Source organism: Sarcophilus harrisii, chromosome 4 (assembly GCF_902635505.1).
Source record: "Sarcophilus harrisii chromosome 4, mSarHar1.11, whole genome shotgun sequence".
Taxonomy (NCBI): Eukaryota; Metazoa; Chordata; class Mammalia; order Dasyuromorphia; family Dasyuridae; genus Sarcophilus; species Sarcophilus harrisii.
In genome coordinates, this window is record NC_045429.1 from 320,354,863 (window position 1) to 320,374,052 (window position 19,190).

The window sequence follows — 19,190 nt, forward strand, 5'->3', positions numbered from 1 at the left end:
TTTGGTTCTTTGTGCATAATACCGAGATTGTGAGCCTGAACAACTCAGAAAATGGTGGTACTCTTGACAGGCAGAGGAAGAGTGTGTTTGGGAGGAAAGAAAATGAGTTGGAGATGCCTATAGGACACCTACTTGGAAATATATGGTAGAGATATACGACTAGAACTCAGGGATGAGATCAGGCCTGACCTCAGATTTAGTTTGTGTCTGCACACAGATGATCATGATAACCATGGGAGTTGATGAGATCATTAAGTGGTAGAATATTGAGAGAAAAAAGGACCCAAAACAAAGCCTGGGGTTTTCACAAAGACTATATCAATGTCATTGTTAACATTGAAGACAACTCTAGTTGAAAATATGATTAATGTGAGCAGCTAGGTGGTGCAGTGGATAGAGCATCACCCTGAAGTTAGGAGGATCTGACTTTAAATCTAGTCTCAGACACTTACTACTTCTTGGCTGGTGACCCTGGGCAAGTCACTTAACCCTAATTGCTTCAGCAAAAAAATAAAAAAAAGTATGGTTACCAAACAGATTATAAAAGATTTAGTAAAGTTAAAAGGAAATAGCAGCACTAAGTGTGAACTTTAGAAGTTTAGCTGAGAATTTCAGTAGACATGGGATAGAAAATGCCATAGCTTTTTTTTTTTTTTTTTTTTTTTTGCAACAACAAAAAGAGTGAAAATGCTATGTTGTGATCCACACTCAGTCCCCACAGTTTTCTCTTTGGGTGCAAATGGCTTTCTTCATCACAAGACCATTGGAACTGACCTGGATTTTCTCATTGTTGATCAGAATTAATCATCTCATAATCACATAACTAACAATGATGGTTCTGCTCATTTCACTCAACATCAGTTCGTGTAAGTCTCTCCAGGCCTCTCTGAAATCATCCTGCTGGTCATTTCTTACAGAACAATAATATTCCATAACATTTATATACCACAATTTATTCAGCCATTCCCCAACTTAGGGGTATCCACTCAGTTTCTACTTTCTTGCCACTACAAAAAGAGCTGTCACAAACATTTTTGCACATATTGTTCCTTTTCCTTCCTTTATCATCTCTTTGGAATACAGACCCAATATAGATATAGCTGGATCAAAGGGTATGCAAGTTTGATAGCTCTTTGGGCAAAATTCCAAATTACTCTCCAGAATAGTTGCATCAGTTCACAACTCTACCAACAATGTATCAGTGTCCCAGTTTTCCCACATCTCCAATATTTGTCATTATTTTTTCCTGTTATTTTAAGCAATCTGAGAGGTGTGTGGTAGTACTTCAGAGTTGTCTTAATTTGCATTTCTCTGATCAATAGTGACTTAGAGCATCTTTTCATATGACTAGACATAGTTTTAATTTCTTCATCTGAAAATTGTTAATATCCTTTGTCTGATCTTTCTTGTGCAACATCACAAATGTGAAAATATATTTAAAAGAATTGCATCAATATCAACCAATATCAAATGTCTTGCTGCCTTGAGGAGGAAAGACGTAAGGGAGGGAGGAAGAAAAATTTGGAACAGGAAGTCTTTTTTTTTAAACATTCTTGTATTTTATTCCTAAAGCACTTCATTTAATATTTTGTCACTGGTTAAGTTTTAACCCTTTCTTATTTATAATGGCTTTTTATTTTCAAAACGTGCAAAGATAGTTTTCAACATTTACCCTTGCAAAACCTTGTGTTCCAAATTTTTTCTCCCTTCTCCCTAGACAGCAAGTAATCCAATACATGGCAATATGTTAAATCAAAGATATGTATATATATATATATATATATATATATATAATTATCTTGCTGCACAAGAAAATCAAATCAAAAAGTGTGTGTGTGTATGAATGAATGATATGACTAATGGGAATTAGTTTTGCTTAACTATGCATATTTGGTAAAAGGGTTTTGTTTTTCTTTTTTCAATATAGGTAAAAGTAGAAAGAGAAATAGATTTTTGTTAATTGAAAAAAAAATTAAGAAAAACTAGCCTGGCAGAATAGTTGGCTAAAACAAAGAAATGGTGGTCATACAGGTATTTTTTTTTAATGAGTTGGAAATACTATCATTTTTTCCTCTTTTTAATGCTTCTAATAAGAATTAGTTGAACTGAACCAAACTTGGTATGTTAATGCCTTGGGATATTATTGTTTTGAAAAAAAATTTTTAAATAAAAATAAACAAGGATTCAAAGAAGTATGAAGAAAGTTACATAAATTGATGCAGAGTGAAGTGAAACAATCTATGTCATGATTATAGCAATATAAACAGAAGGACCAAATACCCAAACAAAGCCTTGCATCATTATAATTACCAGTCTTGTCCCTGAAGATGAGACTTCTTTCATTGGAGAGGTGAGGAACTGTAGGTATAAAGTACAGTATCATACTGTTGCACTTGCTTGATTAGTTATGGTTATTTTTCCTGAACTTAGAACTACCTTTTTTTTCTCTTCCCTTCTTTGTTACAAGGGATGGCTGGGGATGGGAAAGTAAAGATGGCATAAAAGCAAAAGATATTGATAGAATTTATTTTTAAAAGAAAGTGAAAAAAAACAAAATAAAATCACTTTGGCATCTACGTAAAGGGTAAAGAAATGAAGATTGTAAGGAGGCTGTTACTTCAATATTCCAGTATTGAGGGCATGAACTTGGTGGAAGGTGGTTGTGTGAGTGGAGAAAAGGAAATAGAGCCAGTTTCTTAAAAATATGATTCAGGACTCCATATGAGGTCTCATAATTGCATGTGAAGATTGCAAAATTATTTTTTATCATCAATAAATGTTTGATTTGTCTATTTTATATACCTATATACTTGGATTCATGTAAAAATTTCTTGGTCAAAAAGGGGTTGGGAGTAGGAAAAGTAAGAAACTCCGATATGGAGTATTCAGAGGCTAACCTTTGATCTAACTGGGTGGGGAATGATCCAGTTCAAAAGGGGCAATAATGGAATAAGAAGAGATGGGTATGAAAGGAGACCCTACCACAGTCTTCACAGGACTATTTCCCTAACCTTCCCAGAAACTTACATCCTCCTAAAATTGGTCTAACTTTTAATATGCAATCCTGTACTCCCTGTCAACAACTGTTGCCCTTTTCTCCTCATATGGTATATTACTGATCTGTCAGCATAAACAGTTTTACTAGGCAATAAACAAGTCAACTTTACAGTCCTAAGAAATTCTTACTCACATAATGATTTACAATGCCCAGTAGTTTGGGGTAATACATTATATTGCAGTTTATATAAGTGAGCAATAATTTAGATTGGGCAGTTCATTTTTTCTTTTAACATTTTTAAAAGTTTTGTGTTACAAATTTTCTACTTCCCTCCCATCCTTTTCCCATCCATTGAAAAAGCAAGCAAACGCCCAGAGAAAGAACTCTGGGTGCTGACCAAAAACCATTACATAGAATTCCCAATCCCTATATTTTTGCCCACCTGCATTTTTGATTTCCTTCACAAGCTAATTGTACAATATTTCAGAGTGATTCTTTTTGTACAGCAAAATAACGGTTTGGTCATGTATACTTATTGTGTATCTAATTTATATTTTAATATATTTAACATCTACTGGTCATCCTGCCATCTGGGGGAGGGGGTGGGGGGGTAAGAGGTGAAAAATTGGAACAAGAGGTTTGGCAATTGTTAATGCTGTAAAGTTACCCATACATATAACCTGTAAATAAAAGGCTATTAAATAAAAAAAGAAAAAGCAAGCAATATAATATCAATTAAACATGTAAAATCATGCAAAATAAACTCCAAAAAAACAAGAAAAATAGAGTAAAAAAAGTGTCCTTCAATGTATACTGGCTTCATCAGTTCTTTTCTCAGAGGTAAACAGAATTTTTCATCATGAGTTCTTTGAAATTGCCTTGGATAATTTTCTTGAAAAGGGTAGCAAAATATTTCACAATTGATTGTCATTACAGTTATTGCTGTTTACTGTGTACCATGTTCTCTTGGTTCTACTTACTTCACTTTACATCAGTTCACGCAAGTCTTCCCAGGATTTTCTGAAACTATCCAAGCAGTTAATTTTTTTAAGTAACCTTGAGAGTAACAAATATTGGAATTGGTTTATAGTCAGACTATAATACATATGACACTTATTCAAATAACCATTTTTGCTACCGATTAATATGCAAAGGCTTTCTAAAAGCTTCTAGCTCTTTTTCTTATATTTCTAAGCTCCTAGTCCCATTTCTCTTTCATAAAGACAGGCTCATATCCCTTCATTACATTTTCCAAATTTTCCAAGCATCCCTAATGAAAACTAAGAATTAGAAACATAAAAATGATGGCACAGTGAAATTTTACATTGAAAACTGGTTAAATTGTCTTTTTTTTTTTTTTTAATTTAATAGCCTTTTATTTACAGGATATATACATGGGGGTAACTTTACAGCATTAACAATTGCCAAACCTCTGTTCCAATTTTTCACCTCTTACCCCCCACCCCCTCCCCCAGATGGCAGGATGACCAGTAGATGTTAAATATATTAAATAAATTGTCTTATATCAAGAAAATGTCTCAGTTCATCATTTGAATACTGCAGTCAACTTCATCTTTTTGCTATTTTGATTACATTCCAAAAATTGCCAGATTTTATGGAATGCCTTTTATTCAAGCTATGCCCTTTGAGTTTTCATAGGAGACCCTGCCTACTCATTACTGACAAGGAAAAAAGATTGTTAGAAGAGCTGAATGGACTTAGTATCTAATCAACTCTCAATAAACTGCATATTATGACCATCCTCCCACTCTGGAGGGGGAAGGAACAGGGTTCAGATTTTTTTTTTTCTATATAGAGGGACATTGTTGAAGTTAAGTTCCTATTCAGATGTGTATATCTACAAAATCCAACTAAGTTTTAATGATAAATTATCTGAAATGTTAAAACAAAATTTTAACTGCTCTGTTCAGAGGACCACTGAATTTCCACAGGGATCTTTTTGATTTTTTTTTTCAAGCTTAAAATATATGAAGATTTTTTGCTCCCACATAAGCTGCGTAGTGGACATTCCTATTAACATTGAATCAGTAGGGGATGCTATTTTGACTTTATCAGATCCCTGGAGCTATTTTTCAAAACCTAAACTAACTATTAATTAACTGGGATATAATATTTAGACAAGTCATTTGCCAGAGAAAGAGAGCACCATATTCCTCAGGCAAATGGTCCTAGGAAGGGATGCTTTGATGGGAGATTTCCAAGTTATACTGTGCCACCAGTGAGAATTAGTATAAATCTTTAGAAGTTCTCCAATTATTGGTTGTGTTGTCCTTAGTAGACTTAAATCTGAAAGATACAATAGTTTCTGACACAATAACAAGCAATGAAATAAGTCTTTAATTAAAAAAATAAAATCCCCCAAAGGGCATTTGCATATTGACATTTGTTCATATCTATTTGGTAATTTAAGATTTACAAAGCACTTTAAGTATATTAATCCATCTGATCTTCACTACAACCCTGAAAACTTAAACTTAAATTGGGGTCTCCTAACCGAATGTAGGGATTGCAAAATTATGATTTATTATCAGTAAATGTTTGATTTGTATACCTATTTTATATGCCTATATATCCAGAAGCATGTAAACATTTCTCCAGCAAAAAGGGGTTGTGTATCCTCTATATTACAGTTAAAGTAAATGAGAATGAAAAAGGTAAAAGATCTCTATGTCCCCAGTTACTGAGGTTTCTCTGTCTACCTTTCTTCAATTTATAGCCAGCCAACAAAATTTGGGCTAATCAACAAAAAAAAGGGAGTTGGGAGTGGGAGAGTGGGCAGGAAGGAAACATGCACCAGTTTAGAGTGACCATTGAGGGAAATAGCTGGGGTGGGGCAGAAAGGTTGGTGATGGTAGTAGGTGAATAAAATGGAATATTATGTCCCTGTAAACAATAATAAAGGATGATTTCAGAGAATCCTGAAATGTACAAAATCAAGCAGAAAGAGGACAGCTGGACCTAGGGAATGACTGGTACAAGAACAGCATTGTAAAGACCACTTGGCTCCTTGCCATGACCAGTGGTCCAATCGATCTATGGATCCAGAGGTCCAAAGATGAAGCAAATAGGCTCTCCTGCTACAGATCTGATGGGCATTTACATGCAGATATAGACACACTGTTGGGCAAGGATACTGTATAGATACCGTGTCCTGTGCTTGACTATCTTTTTTTTTAATTGTTTTTTAATTGGGGTGGGAGAGGGGGTGGGATTAGTAACTGGGCATTTTTGAAAGTAATGTACAGAATTTATTATATATGAAATAGAAATTCCCTGTTAGATAAAAAAATCTTTTTTTTCCCTCTTGATGTATATATAACTGTCTGTACAGAAGTGAAAATTTTGGAAAAAAGGGGTTTAAAATAAAAAAATAAAAATAAATTCATGCACTTCCATGGCACTTCTTTTTCAATATATAATCATATTAGGAATATGGGCTAGATGGAGAGGGCTTCATTATGACTAATCAGAATTCTTTGGGTGTAGAGAATGCTTAAAAACAGAATTTTTAAAAAAAATGTACTGCACCAATGTGATTCTTTCTTGGTAGCCAATCACTTCTGCGGGGAGGAGATATAATATATGGGGCTTCTTTAATCAGAACTCTTTAGAGTTGAAGCTCAAAACGGAAAAAAAAAATTTTTTTTTCAAATATATATGTACACGATGGAGACTTTTCTGGATGCTTAATGGCGGAGGGAGTCCAGAGTAAAAAAAAAAAAAAAAAATTAAAAATGGATATGACCTGGGAGAAGGCTTTTTTTTTTTTTAATGGCTTAATCAGAGTTCAGAGCTTTAACAAAAAAAAAAAAGGAAAAAAAGAAAACGAGCGGACGCTCCACCCCAGATGGGACTCGAACCCACAATCCCTGGCTTAGGAGGCCAGTGCCTTATCCATTAGGCCACTGGGGCTTCCTGTAGCGAGCTGCAGATCACATGCCTCTTCATCGTCGCAGCGCGCGCCGGCTCCTTTCCACCTGGACCCGAGAGTGGGGGATGGGTCCCAAAGGTCTAAGAACCCGAGCCGTGGCTCTCTAAGGTTCAGAGACGCTAGCCACAGAATTGGCGACTTCAATGAGGTCCTCTTCTCTCAAACCTACGTTTTAATAACTACCAGGGATAGCGTCGGCGCGGAAGTCTCCGGAGAAGGCCGTTTGGAGCCGGGGGACGCGTATCGCGCTCGCGCGAGCTCTTTGCTGCAGCCTCTTGCAGTTTGCGAGATACTCTCGTGGTATCTTCTTGTTTGTTTCAAAACGTTGCAACCTTTTGAATGCAAGTTAAGGGTTATTTTCTTCCCCGAGATTCCCCGCCCCCCGAAATTAAAACAATTCGACCACGAAGGGACTCGAACCCTCAATCTTCTGATCCGAAGTCAGACGCCTTATCCATTAGGCCACGCGGTCCCTGTGGAAAACCGCCTTGAAAGAAATTAGTTATTTGGATTGAGTGGAGGAGGGTGTGATTTTTTCTGCAGGAAAGTCCTCGGCTTTTTCCAGGATCCCTAAGGGATGCAGTGCACCGTAAGCACCGAGCTCGAGATGGGCTTGCATTTTAGTTCTTCTCTCCGTCTCCTTATACCCCGACGACGCTCCTGCTTCTCATCTACCTCCCAAACGAAAGACCCTCCCTCCCTCCGTCCCTTCCAGGTCTGCATTTAGAATAGAGAAAAGGCCCCTGCAAGCCCAGGTCTTTTCATCCTACCTGGATGAAAGCATTAGGGGAGGGGCTCGTACGGTGACCGCGTGGCCTAATGGATAAGGCGTCTGACTTCGGATCAGAAGATTGAGGGTTCGAGTCCCTTCGTGGTCGGGCGTCATTTTGTCGTGGAGTTACACTAAGCAAATTCGCTGCTGGTCTTCTTTCCACAATTCTGGATTGCACATCTCTACCAGAGAATTCTTCCCAAGGCGGCGCGCCGGGCGCCCGTCTAGATCTGGGCAAACATGCGTCTTAGCTGCGTCCGAGTGCGTGTGTGACGCTGGCCTGGTGAAAGATTCAGCCGGGCGAAGCTTCTTCCTGCAAGTGCGTAGCATCACTAGCCTCTCCGGTGCGGCCCTCTGAGGTAAAATTCCGGAGCCCCTCCGGGCAATTTGAGGATCTGGACCAAAGCCCGCGGACGCACCTCAGCGACTCCGTACAGCCATTCGAAAGGGGAGGGTCTGGATTGGAAAACGCTAATGCAACGTTGCCATGGATACAAAGTGATACGTGGAAATAGCAAGATGGTAGCTAAAGAGGGCAGCCCTATTGCTGCTGAGCCAAGGCTTGTCCAGAGAGAGGTTGATAGCCAATCGGTTCAACTCACTTTGGGTTTGGCAGACCACGTGACCCCCCTTCTCCCCTCCCCCCCCCACTTTCTCCTCTCCCAATGGCCTAATGGTTAAGGCGCTAGTCTCCTAAGCAAACTGTTACAGGTTCGAGATTTCTAGTGGGGAAAATTTTCCTCCCGTTTTCCAATCGAAAATAAAATCCCCGAACGTCATTCTCTAGTTGTGTGTCCGTTCCCCGAGGCTGACCCTAGATTTCCTGGGTCCAGTTTCCTATCCAAAAGCAGATTTGCATTTCTTGCTTCCCAGACTCTAACCCTAGCGCACACTACCTCCTACTGGTTGTTTCTTGTGGTGCAAGTGAGAGAGATTTCTGTGCAAGAGTTTTCAGTTCAGGGATAGGCCCGCATTCAGACTGGCGTAAATTAGCGCCCTTTCAAGGGAACCCCGTGGCGGTCTGGGGGATGCGCTGAAGAGACCGCTCTGCCCTGCTGGTCGTCCCTCCTTAGGTACCCTGGGAACCAGGTTTGCTTCAGAACCTCAGTTTAGGAAGAATTGAAACTCTGAGCGCCTGCATAAGAATCTCTGCGCTTAACTTCCAGACACAATGGGGATGAACTCAAGCTAAAGAATGTTTTGCTTAATTAGGCATATTTATTATGGGATTTATTATATTTATATATATATTTATTATAGGATGATTGTTTTTCTCAATGGCGAGGGGTAGGAGAGAGAAGAAGGAAAGAAGGAAGGGAGGGAGGGAGGAAAGGAGGGAGAAAAGAAGAATTAAAAAAAATTAATGCACAGGAAATATCAGTAAGATCAGAAGGAATCACAGACAAAACAAGACAACTTGTTAATAATATTAGGTAATATTAGCTATCATCTATATATTGCTTTAAGATTTGCAAAGTGCTTCTTCACAACAAACCTGGGAAATGAGTTATTATCCCCATCTTACAAATGAGAAAACTGAGGCAGATAGAAGCTAAGTGACTTGCCCAGAGTCATGTACGTGTCTAAGTCACAATTTGAATTCAGGTCTTCCTGAGTCTATGTCCAGTGCTCTAACCACCATAGTTTCTTGAACTAATCCTATTTTTCTGTTTTACTGTGGGTATGGGAAATGCCCATTTTATTTCATGTTATTAGGTTCAGAAATTTTCTTTTAAAATTATATATTCTGTATTATATATTAATTATATATATTATATATATATATTATAGAGAGAGAGAGTAACTTCACTTTTTGACTGATATATATTCTCCTATGCATAATTTTCTGTTTTCTATTGTCTTGGATAAATACATTTCTTTGCTAATTATTATATATGTTCATTGTGGAATTGTGATTTGGTGGGATCCTGACTCAGGTTACATCAGAAATCTGAAGTGACTGTTTTTCCTTGTTTTCCTTTGATTGGTGGGAATGGAAAAATTAAAAGCTGCTTAGTTCAACCTATACCTGACCAGGAATATTCTATAACATCCCTAACAAATAATCCTCCATCCTATGCTTGAAGACCTTCAGCAAAGTGGAATTCACCATTTCCAGTCCATTTTTAGATACTTCTCATTGAATTTCCTTGCATTGTCCACTTTATTCACATGTTAGTATCCTGGTAACAGACTTTCCAAACCCTACCATTCCATTTGGAAGTTTTCTTATGATGTGAGAGTGAACTCTTGGGTTGTAGAAGGGGCAAATGAATTAGACCCAAGTTGTCAAAGTGAATTTTTAGATGAGTTGTACAAGTAAAGATACTATTATTATATGAGACCATTATTATCTGAGCTAGACTCTATAGAGCAGAGTTCTTGCCCTGTAGAGGATCATGGGAAACATTATTGAAAGACAAATCAGAAAGTTTAGGTGCCATCTTCTTAGTCTAAGAAAGACTATGTATCTTTTATTTGTACTTGTAATTATCTAACCCTTTTATATTATTTCTCAATTTAGATCTTCTCTTGAATAAAACAGGAGAAAATTAGGAAAATATTGGGAAAAAAAATCTCTGGACCCTGATACTATGCTATATAATACCTCCAGATATTCCAAATACTTCCAAAGATTATCAGGATCAAGGGGAATTAAAGAGAATAAACTTATTAGCAAAAGTGGAATAGGGAATAGAAGTTAAAGAGGAAAATTCAAGAAAAAAAAAATGAAAAGGTAGTAGGCAAGAAAAAGCACCATAAGTAAAAAAAAGATAAGAATAGGATAGATAATTGATTAAAATTGATAGAATAAAGTTGTGGAAAGGGTGAAAAGGTGAACTGACAAAACAGGAGATTAGTGAAATGCTGAATGGGAGGCAGTTGTGATTATGGAGTTCTTGTTGAAAGTAAGGAAAGGAAATTGAGTGGGTTTGTCAAGTTATTAATGTAGCTTGTATTCTGAAATGACTGTTCTAACTCCCATTGGTTCAGATAAGTCAGTCAGATTCTCAAAGTTCAACCACTAGATCCCTTTAGAGGGGCAGAATTAGCCCTGAGCTTCTGAAGAAAGAAAGAAATGAGGTTTTTTTTAATGCTATATATATATAGCTCATGATCTCCCACCAGTATGCTTCCAGCATGATTATCAGGTAAGAATCATTTAATCAGCCAAACTCAGTTAGCTTTTAGAAAGGAGTATTTACTAAAGTGGTTCTAAAGTGGTAAGAACAGTTAGCATAAAACATCTATCCCCAAAGTTCATGACACTCTCCCACCACTACATACAGAGTCCAGGGGAAAGTGGGCTCAAGTTTATAGAGTACAATGGTAAAGAGATAATCTATAGCTCTTAGAAATCCTTTTCTCCCCTTTCTGGTTCTTAGGTACGGCAAAACTTCTTTGGTAGGATCTTAGTAGGAAGGTGTTCCATCTATGGCTGGCCCCAGTGTAAACACTGCTATCAGATGGTTCAAGGATGACCATATGATGCTGAGTAGAAAGTCTTTAATATCTTCAAAATTCTTAAGGTCCTCCTCTAGTTAGGAGGGTAAGGAGAGGAGACTAAAGCTTTTATTTTCTGTAGTAGTGTTCTTCTTGCCCCTAAGCATCATCTTTAGTAAAAAAAAAACAAAACAACTCTCCCAGATAACTTGAGTGGATGAAGACTATTTTTAAAGAGGATTAAAAAAAAGACTTGACAAAAAAATTTTTTTAAAGAAATATGCAAAAGAGGGGGGGGGGGGGGAAGTAACAGGAAATGAATAAAAGGGTATGGGATGGTCCTGTAAAAAGTGTCAAGTCTGAGTGCTACAGCTCAAAATAAACTGCATCTGGCAGAGAAAGCTAAAGACAACAGCAACAACAACAAAAGCCTTTTAAGTTATATTGGAAGAAAAAGGAGGCTCAAAGTCCTTTGCTTATGGTGGATAGGATGTAATAACCCACAGAAAGCAGTATTGTATATTTATATATTCTTATTTTGTTCCTATTTTTTGTGCCTAGGAGGATGACCTTGACGCTGAAAATGACAGGAAAAATGGAGATCTTCATAGATGAATTTATTCAACTGGCCCAGAACAAGACAACCATAGTCAAGAGCTTTGAATCCATGGATTCAGTACAAGGAACTGGGTATGTTTAGCCTTAATGTAATAGCTGCCTCTAAGTATGTAGAAGAGAGATTAGACTTAATCTGCTTGCAAATTAACCAATTTAAACTTGCTTGATATTTCTGATTAGATTTAGGCATTTGTTTTTCACCATTTCTCTGAACTCTGGACTTCTCCATCATGCCCCAGAAACCTTTTCATCCTGAAAAATCCTGGAATTCAGGCCTTGGAAATATACCCTCTGCCCTTGCAACTAGATTTAGAAGGTTCCTCTTAGACCCTCTATTTAAGGAGGGCACTCAGGCCAACCTCCCTTTCATTTCTGACCTCCTTCTCTCTTTCTTCTCTGGAGGCAAGTGAAGTTAAGAGGCTTATCCAGGGTTACACAATTAGTAATGTCTGAATTTGAATTCAGGTTTTCCTGACTCCAAGGCAAGTGCTCTGTCTACTGCATTACTTAACTGCCTCTGAGAAGGTGATGTTTCAAAGAAAGAAGACATTGTTTATTGAAAACCACTGACCCTGCCTTGGTCTAAGAGGGGCAGGGTTCTTGCCTAGTTTCATTTGTGAACATGATTAAGAAAGAGGGATAATCCATTGTATCTGAATATACTGTAGCTAATTTAGGGGAGCCCATTAGCAAAGCTATTCTTTAACATAGTTTCAGGAATGCTAGGTGTTTAAGATAAATTTATCATTCTGAGATTTGGAATTTAAATGTTTCCTCTCTCAATGCTGAGAGTCAGACTGATCTTTGAGCTAGGGGACAGACAAGATACATTCAGTATTTTTGTAAAAAAGAACATGTGGTCAGTGACAGATGAAACTGACTGAGCACAGATAGCACATGGAATCTTCCTGTGAGAAATCAGGAAAACATTGGGCCTGATGTCAGTAGGTGAAATAAAGAAATTGGACAGAGGCCATTTTAAGGAGAGCGGAAGAGAGATCTCTACAAGCTTTTTAATCTCCCCAACTTCTCTTTTAATAGGCATTTCTTTAAGATTTTCTTATTCTTTAATTAAGTTTCTTTATCCTGATCTTTTGCTTCCAATAAAAATTTTTCTTCGGTTGGAATGACAACTTTTTGAGTGAAAAAATTTTAAAATGAGAAGATGATCATTTTCTCCTACTCATTTACATTTCTTTATTTGAAAGCAAAACCTCTCCAAATCAGTGAATAGGTGGTAAACCTGCATAAATATTCACAAGAAGAAAGAAAACCTACATACAAGCTAGATAACACTTACATGTGCAAAAAGTATTTATTAAAGAATAACCTAATCAGTTGGCTGAATGAGGGAGCAGATTGCTATGAGCTTCCAAATCTACCTCCACACTGGGGCTACAATGGGTTAGCTCCCCAGACTGTGGTGATATGGCAGGATAATGTCCTATCTTTCTCTTTTGTATAGAAAAAGTTTCATATGAGAAATAAATTGGAGATGCTCCCATGTTTTCAATAATTCCAGGATAGTAATTAGTGGGGAACAAAATATTATCGGCTACCTATTTCCATGACAGAAATGAAATTTGTTTGACATGAGAATTCAAGAATGGCATATTCCCTCAATCACTCAAGGTTGGCCAGCAAGGTCTATGTAGATTTATTTTATTTATGATACTAGGTGCTATAGACATGTCCAGACCCAGTTGGTTGTTCTCCAAAAAGGTATTTTTGATTAAAAAAGGGGACAATTCTTAGCCAGTTTTAGAAATCAAAACAAAAAAGATCATGGGATCCATGCCAAATATCTGACAAGTGCTAGGAAAATGACCTTGGATTGTTCTCTCGAACTATGAATGAAAGCCTTTGTAGAAGTGCTTATGGTAAGATCATTATACACGTCAACAATAATAATATATGAGGATCAATTCTGATAGAAGTGGCTATCTTTGGCAAGGAGACATCCAAATCAGTTCCAATTGATCAGTAATGAACAGAACCAGCTATACCCAGCGAAAAAACACTGGGAAATGGGTATGGACCATAACATAGCATTTACACTCTTTCTGTTATTGTTTTCTTGCATTTTTGTTTTTCTTCCCAGGTTATTTTTACCTTATTTCTAAATCCAATTTTTCTTGTGCAGCAAGATAACTGTATAAATATGTATACATATATTATATTTAATATATACTTTAACATATTTAACATGTATGGAACTACCTGCCATCTAGGGGAGGGTTTGGAGGGAAGGAGGGGAAAAGTTGGAACAGAAGTTTTTGCAAGGGTTAATGTTGAAAAACTACACATGCATATGTTTTGTCAATAAAAAGCTATAATAATAATAATAATAAAAGAAGTGCTTATGGTTTTTCACCTTGAGTTTCTATGTGTGAAATGCTAACTCAGATTAGGAAGGAGGGAATAAACTTCTTATACATAAGAATCCTGTTTGTTTCTTTTTTAAAGCTTTTTATTTTTCAAAACATATGCATGGACAATTTTCAGCATTAGCCCTTGCAAAACCTTCTGTTCCAATCCCTGCCCTCCCCCCCACACTTCCTCTCCTAGATTGCAAGTAGTCCAATATATGTTAAACATGGTAGAAATATATGTTAAATCCAATATATTGCATACATATTCACAATTATCTTGCAGCACAAGAAAAATCAAATCAAAACAGGAAAAAATGAGAAACAGAATAAAATGCAAGCAAACAACAAAAAAAGGAAAAATGCTATATTGTGAACTACACTCAGTTCCCACAGTCCTCTCTCTGGGTGTAGATGGCTCTCTTCATCACTGAACAACTGGAACTGGTTTGAATTATCCCATTGTTGAAGAGAACCATGTCCATCAAAATTGATCATTGTATAATCTTGTTGTTGCTGTGTATAATGATCTCCTGGTTCTGCTCATTTCACTCAGCATCAGTTCATGTAGGTCTCTGCAGGCCTCTCTGAAATCGGCCTGCTGGTCATTTCTTACAGAATCAGAATATTCCATAACATTATTATACCATAACTTATTCAGCCTCCTAAGAAAGTTTTTGTTGTTGCTAAGTTATTTCAGTTGTGTCCAACTCTTTGTGACCTTATTTGGAGTTTTCTTGACAAAAACACTAGAGTGGTTTGACATTCCCTTCTTCAGTTCATTTTAGAAATGAGGAAACTGAGACAAACAGGATTAAAGGAGTTGCCCAGTCATATAACTAGTATATGTCCGAGGTCAGATTTTAACTTGTCTTCCTGACTCCAGCATTGGCACTCTATCCACTATGCAACCTAGCTGCCCCTAATAGGGTTATAAAGACCTTATTAACATGCACTGAGGAGTACCTTTAGATAGATAATAGATAGACAGGCTGATGGATAGTATTCATATAGTACTGTAGGATGTGCAAAGTATTTACATGAGATGTCTCATTTAATCCTCACAAACCTTGTGAAACAGGTGCTATTTATACTAGTTTTCTAAGTCAGATCAACAAACAGTTGTTAAGCATCCCTAACTCTGTCTACCTTAATTTCCTCATCTGTAAAATGAGCTGGGAAAGGAAATCTCAAACCACTGCAGGTTTTTTGTTTGTTTTTTTGTTTTTTACCAAGAAAACCCCAAATAAGATCATGAAGAGTTAACTATAAATTAAAAAAAAAAATGACTGAACAACATGTCAGGCACTGTGCTAAGTGGAGGCAGGCTGTAAAGGGGTTTAAAAGCTAAACAGAAGAGTTTACGTGTGATCCTGGAGGTAATAAGGAGCCATTGTTAACAACTTGACAGTTGTTAAGAAGCAACTATTTCTTGAATGGGAAGAGACATAGTCAGACCTACTCTTTAGAATATCGGTTTGACAATTGAGTGAAAAATGAAATAGAGAAGGAAAATTTGAGGCAGAGAGATCAACTAGAAGACTTTTAATAATCTGAGTGTGAAATGAAAGTCTATGTGATAGTGGCAATGTCTGGGAAGAGAAGGAGTGTATAGAAGAGATGTTACAAAGGCAGAACCAAGCGGACTTCAAAATCGATTAGATATGGGAAGGGGTCCAGGCAGGGAATAAAAGTGAGGAGTTGAAGATTAGACTTTGATTACAAATCTGGGTGATGGTGACCTCAACTATAATTTTAAATAAATATTTATTTTTATTGAAAGATAAATTATGTAATAGAGAAGTTTGAAAAGAGAGGAGGGTTTTATAGAATAGATGATTATTTTGGACATGTTGAGTTAGAAATGCCTCCAGAATATCTAGTTTGGAATGTCCAGTAAGTAATTGCAAATGTGAGACTGTCAGGAGAGAGTTTAGAAATGAATAAATAGATGAGAATCTATTAATAGAGATGATAATTGAATCCAAGGGAGCTGATGAGATCATTAAGTGAGAAAGTATATAGAGAGGCCAAGGACAGAGCCTTGGGTAACCTACTTTTAGTAGGCATGACCTGGATGAAGCTCCAGCAAAGGAGACTAGGAAAGAATGGTCAGACAAATAGGAGGAAAACCAGGAGAGAAGGGTTTTAAAGACCTAAAAAGAAGAGAGGATAAAGAAGCATAAAGGCATCGACAATGTCGAAGGCGGCAGAGAGGTCAAGAGGATTGAGGAAAGCTATTAGATTTGGGAGTTAAGAAATCACTGGAGAGCAGTTCCAGTTAAATGACGAGGTTAAGAATTAGGAGGAAAAGAGTGAGAAGAAAGGATGTGGAGATACTAATTGTAGACAGCCTTCTCAAGTTTAACCAAAGAAACTGAGGCAGACAGAAGTAGCGTGACTTACCCAGATACACAACTAGAATTCATCTTCCTGAGCCTATCATGTTATCCACTATCAGATATATTAATATATCTATCCATACACATGTGTATTATGTATATACATATATACACACATATGTGTGTATATTCTATAGCCCACAAAATGAATTCATTTACATTCCTTAGGATGAAAGACAGAATTTGTAGCTGCAAAATTCTATGTAAAACATATAAGAAAGGGGTAAAAAGCTACATAGACTGGACATCATAAAAAGCATCACAGAAGTTGGCCCTTCCATAGACCCCTAAATGTTCTGATATTAGCCCACTGGCTGCTAAGATTGAAAGAGAATATACCACCAAGACTTTTATTCCCTAGTTGTTGCTGATGGTCCTAAAAAAGCCATCAGTATCAGGAAAATGAAAAATAAACTATAAACAGACATATAGCAAATGGAGATACTGATGAGAGTGGGTACCAGCCAGCCACTGAGGTGTGCTTTGTGATGCAGAGGTCTTGTTGGAAAATTGAATATCTGAGAGTGGGGTTGTGAGAGAAGAGGAACCAAGCCATCAGAGGATGACTGGTGAACTTCTAGGATGAGATTGATATGACATAGTGGACAAAGTCCAGAGTTAGGAGTGGAGCTCAGAGAGGTTTGGAGAAATCAGAGTATGAGAACTGAGATGACTTCAGATGCAATCCAGAGCAGGTTACTTATGCTCACCAGTTGATTAGGTGTTAGCACTGGGGACCAGCTGCATCAGATACCTATGCAGGCGTCAGTAAACCTTAGCAGAGAACACCATTTGCAGGTACTTGCAAGAGTAGCATGACTATAGACCGAGTGGGTATCAGCTTATGGTACCCATGAATCATGGGTACCAGCATCAGGTAGCATTGCTGGCAGAGTTCACAAGCAAATTGATTCTGTCAGAATCTCAGCCCTGACACCATCTTCTCTACTAGCCCAATGGACCCCGACCTATGAGAACATGGACCTTGTTTGGAATGCTCAACTGGACTTTGCCAGCCATTAGTATATGCTAATGGATCAAATTCTGGCAAATACTTCCAATAAGCTGAACTGCCAGGCAGATGATTGGTGTAAGATTCTCAAGAAACAGATGAGGTGGCTAAGACTTTAATTTACATATATTTCTGGGTAGCAGCCACAAGTTCAACCAAATGTCTGGGATCTGGAGGGAAGAGGGCTGGATGAATTTCTTCCTTTTGGAATCAAGACAAGAGGAATTTTGCCAATCTCTATCCATCTGTAAATTATGAAGAAGTTCAATGTTTGGCAGAAATATCATACCCTCTGCTAAATTGAATACTAGATTGATGCTCCTACAAGAATGGCAGATTAGGGAGTAGGTAGGTCCATTGCATGGGTATGGGAGCTATGTCTTGTTGTGGGTACAGGACCATATGATCCCCCTAAAGATGAGGCAGTTGGAGCTCTTTCCCATAGTTCACAAACTACCTCTGACTTACAAATTTATTGTTATACCCTTTTCTATTTCCAACCAAAAAGTTTGCCTTGCTAAATACCTTAATTATATCATTAACTACTAAACCTGGGTGTCCCATCTTCCAGAAGCCACAACTACAATTGAGCCTCAGGAAGGAGTCTTCTCTCAACCCATTCATTTCCTGCATTTGGCTTCCAGGGAGACTTACCTGATGAGAACCAAGTTCTTTTAGACAACCCAAGAAAGTGGTTAGGTGGGATATTAGGAGTAACATCTACTAAGACTAAAAATTCTTTTTTTTTTGCACAGCATGAATATGGAAATGTCTGGAATTGGATTGAGCACGTTTAAGAATGCTTGCTTGGGGAGCAAGGAAAGAGAAAGAAAAGCTTGCAACATAAGATTTTGCAAAGGTGAATGTTAAAAATTATCTTTGCATGTATTTGGAAAAATAAGATACTATTTAAAAAAAAAAAAAAAAAGACTAAAAGATCCCTGCTATGTAGGCTAATTCTTCCCTAAGAGAGGCAATGAGACTATCCTTGAGACTCAGTTGGTCCAAGAGACAGATTCAAGTTATTGCTAAAACTTTTTGGTTTTAGCCCATGGTGGAAGCTCCCTCACTTTTGATAAGATTCCCTATTACCCACAAAGCAACACCTTTTGACAAAATGCCAGCACAGCATATAGTTAAGTGGAGCTATACCCAATTTAAATCAATGCTGTGATGATTGAATATTCTTTCCATTTTACTGTTGAGTAAATGTCCTCTCATTATGTGTTGGATGGCTTGCATTTGTTTCATTTTAATCCTAAGCCTGAACAGAAAGAGTAACTTCAGTCAGGCCTGGACCAGAATGATAGCCAAAAACCAAGCCCAGGCTTACACACATGTACTGAGCCTCTTCCTAAAATCAGTAAAAAAATTTAACCCCACTATAAAAAAAAGCCAGTTTTATATGTTATGGTGCAAAGTGGGTAAGGGCTGAAATGAAAAGACTTGGATTTTAATTTATATTCTACCACTTCTTAATTCTAAAATTCTCATGGCCCACCAGCCACCTTACTACCCTGGGAAAAAACTGAGCCTTTATTCAGTTTGATGACCCCAAGATCACTAATTTAGGAAGGACCCCATCATGCTTCACCTCCCCTTCCCCACTTTCCAGCACATGTC

The 19,190-nt window shown here is 37.4% G+C and overlaps 3 non-coding genes across 3 annotated transcripts; 1 reads left to right on the forward strand and 2 right to left on the reverse strand.

Moving 5' to 3' along the window:
- Positions 1-6,858: 6,858 nt before the first annotated feature.
- On the reverse strand, positions 6,859-6,931 carry TRNAR-CCU. The gene has a single exon. It is a non-coding gene; the product is annotated as a tRNA-Arg (tRNA).
- A 418-nt stretch (positions 6,932-7,349) lies between these two features.
- TRNAR-UCG lies at positions 7,350-7,422 on the reverse strand. Its single transcript has one exon. It is a non-coding gene; the product is annotated as a tRNA-Arg (tRNA).
- A 333-nt stretch (positions 7,423-7,755) lies between these two features.
- Positions 7,756-7,828, forward strand: TRNAR-UCG. Its single transcript has one exon. It is a non-coding gene; the product is annotated as a tRNA-Arg (tRNA).
- The last annotated feature ends 11,362 nt before the right edge of the window (positions 7,829-19,190 follow it).